This window comes from Microcebus murinus, chromosome 8 (assembly GCF_040939455.1).
Source record: "Microcebus murinus isolate Inina chromosome 8, M.murinus_Inina_mat1.0, whole genome shotgun sequence".
Classification (NCBI taxonomy): Eukaryota; Metazoa; Chordata; class Mammalia; order Primates; family Cheirogaleidae; genus Microcebus; species Microcebus murinus.
This window is the reverse complement of record NC_134111.1, coordinates 191958-194479: the sequence shown is the minus strand read 5'-3', so window position 1 is coordinate 194479 and position 2522 is coordinate 191958. Positions and strand designations below refer to the sequence as shown.

The window sequence follows — 2522 nt, the reverse complement described above, 5'->3', positions numbered from 1 at the left end:
GGGCCTTTGGAGGACTGGCCCTGTGCTTGCCAACACTTCCTGCAGGGACCCAGAGCTGGGAGGTTGCATCTCTCAGCCCTGGGTCGGGCAGAGCCCCAGCGGGCCATGCCCACAACCTCTCTCAGCACGGGTCCCCCAGAAGGCTCCTTTGGGACCAGGATTCTCTTGCGGGTGACTCTTTAAGGTCTGGCCCCTGGATGGAGGGGCACCAGGAGTAGAGGAGCAGGAAGGGGAAGGGGGTGGCCATGCGAGGGGACACTTTCAGGCCAAGTCCCAGCTTCAGCCTGATCCTCCTAGGAACCCCGGGGTGGACATCACACCTCCTGGTTGCCCCGCTCTGAGACAAGGAGCCGGGCTTCGCATTCCCACAGCAGCCAGTCGTGGGCTGAGGACACCTGGGGCGTTGGGAACTCCCTGGCTTCTCCTTGGTTTAACATCTGGAGCTGCTTGGGAATTGTGCCGCCACACACACCCGAGTGCAGGTGTCTTCTGCACAGACTGCGGGCCTCGCTCTTCTGAATGCCGCTAGCTCGCCACCCACCCACGGGTGAACCTGGTCAGGGTGCTTTCTCTCAGGGGCAGACTCTGATCCGGGCGGGCTACCGGTGTGTCTCTGTTTGCTCCTTTCTTTCTTCCATTTCGGGAAAGGCTTCCCTACTGGGTGTGGAAATCTCCTATGCCTTTCCTCGCCTATTCTGTCAGCTTTCAAATTCTCTTTCAGTTGCCACCCTCACAGATGGATTAGGAAACTCTTTCCGGTGCACTCATTAGTGAAATGACCTCAATGACGCTGGAATCCAATATCTAATCGCCGATTGTTAGCGAGTCCACACGCCAGGGTGGTCGGGGTCCAATGCAGCCCCGGCCAGGCCCAGGCCCCTTGGACTGGGCCACAGGAGGACACAGAGGAGGGTCCCGGCCCCCACGAAGCGGTGCCGGCAGTTCTCCAAGGGCTCGGGGGTTTTCCAGAGGGAGGAGATGGAGGGGACTGATTTCTTCAGCGCCCCACAAACCACGCCACCCCACCCCACCCATGGGACACATCCCGAGAGAGAGAGAGACGCCCCATACACTCGCTCCCCTCCCCCGTGCGCTGTGCCCCAGCCCTGGCCCGGGGGAACAGGCGGCCGCCCGGCCACAGGGTGGGGGGAGCAGCTGAAAGGGGTTGTGGGGGAGGGCGGCCCCTGGCTGGGGTCAAAGGGCGAGCGCCCCGCCCGCCCGCGCGCAGTCAGCGGCGCTGGGGGTGGGGGCGGGGAGGTGAAGGAGGCCAGGCGAGGAGAGGAGGGGGGCTGGAAGGTCTCCACCTTGGCGGGTCCAGCCGTGGAGGCGCATCTTGTGTGAGTGTGAGTGAGAGACTGAGTGTGAGTGTGTGTGTATAGAGAGACAGCCCCCAACCCCGGCCCGCCGCTCCCTGCCCGCCCCGCCTGTCACCCCCGTCCCTGGGAGCCCGCCGGACCCGGCCGGCGAACTCAACAGGCCCGGCCCGGCGCGGGTCAGCGCCGGCGCGGGGCCTGGGGCGGGAGGAGGCGGCGGGGAAGCGCAGAGAGGCTCCGCTTCTTGAGCGGGGCAGGGGCGCCCTCCGCCGTCCACGGCCACACCACCCCGAACGCGCCCGATCTCGGAAGCTAAGCAGGGTCGGGCCTGGTTAGAACTTGGATGGGAGACCGCCGGGGAATACCGGGTGCCGTAGGCTTCTTCTTCTTCTTCTTTTTTTTTTTTTTTGCCTCTGGTTCTGTCGCGTTTCTGGGAGTGCGGGGGCGGCCCCGGGTGGGGGTGACCCCCACCCTCAGCGCCCGCCGCGGTGCCTGGCGCCCCAGCCCGCACTGTGGGGCCTCCTCTTGTCCCGAGCCGCGACACCGCCGCCACGCGGCAGCATGCGTGGCTTCTGGACTGTCAGGTCTCAGACCAAAGGTCTGCTCTGTGGGAACCGACACGCTGGAGGAAACCTTGAGAGTCTGAGAGGGGAGGGAGTTGCAGAAGAAGGCCAGGATGTCATTTTGAGGGAGTATGTGACCAGAACTCGTCCCGTTGCTTTTGGGGTTCTATGGGCTACACGCAGGAATCTTTGGTGGTGGCACCTGATGTTGGGGGATCCGGAGTCACACCCAGACCTGCTCCACAGGCCTCCTTTGACTTTTCTCTTCGGATTCATTATTTTTAAAAAGTGTCTCTTATCTCTAGTATTGCATTTTCTTTTCTCTCTCTTTTCAAGCAGATGATGGGAGTCCAAGTATTAAGGTGACATGTGTTGCCCGTGCCCCCCTACCCCCTGTGTTCTTATTCATTTACCTCTCATGTTGTTCCAGCGTATTGTGGGGGCACCAATGTTAAGGTCGGGTACATCGCCCTCTCCCCGCCTCCCCCCTCGGGTCAGAGCTTCAAGTGCGCCCATCCCCCAGTGGGTGCGCACCCACCCCGTTCCTAAGGGATGTGTATGCCCATCCCCTCCCCACGCCCGCCCGACACCCACCCGATGAAGGTGATTCCTCTGTGTCCACTTAGGTGTCCATCGGTTCGTACCC

At 62.6% G+C, this 2522-nt stretch overlaps 1 pseudogene; it reads left to right on the top strand.

Moving 5' to 3' along the window:
- Nucleotides 1-1584: 1584 nt before the first annotated feature.
- On the top strand, nt 1585-1693 carry LOC142872681 (uncharacterized; annotated as a pseudogene).
- The last annotated feature ends 829 nt before the right edge of the window (nt 1694-2522 follow it).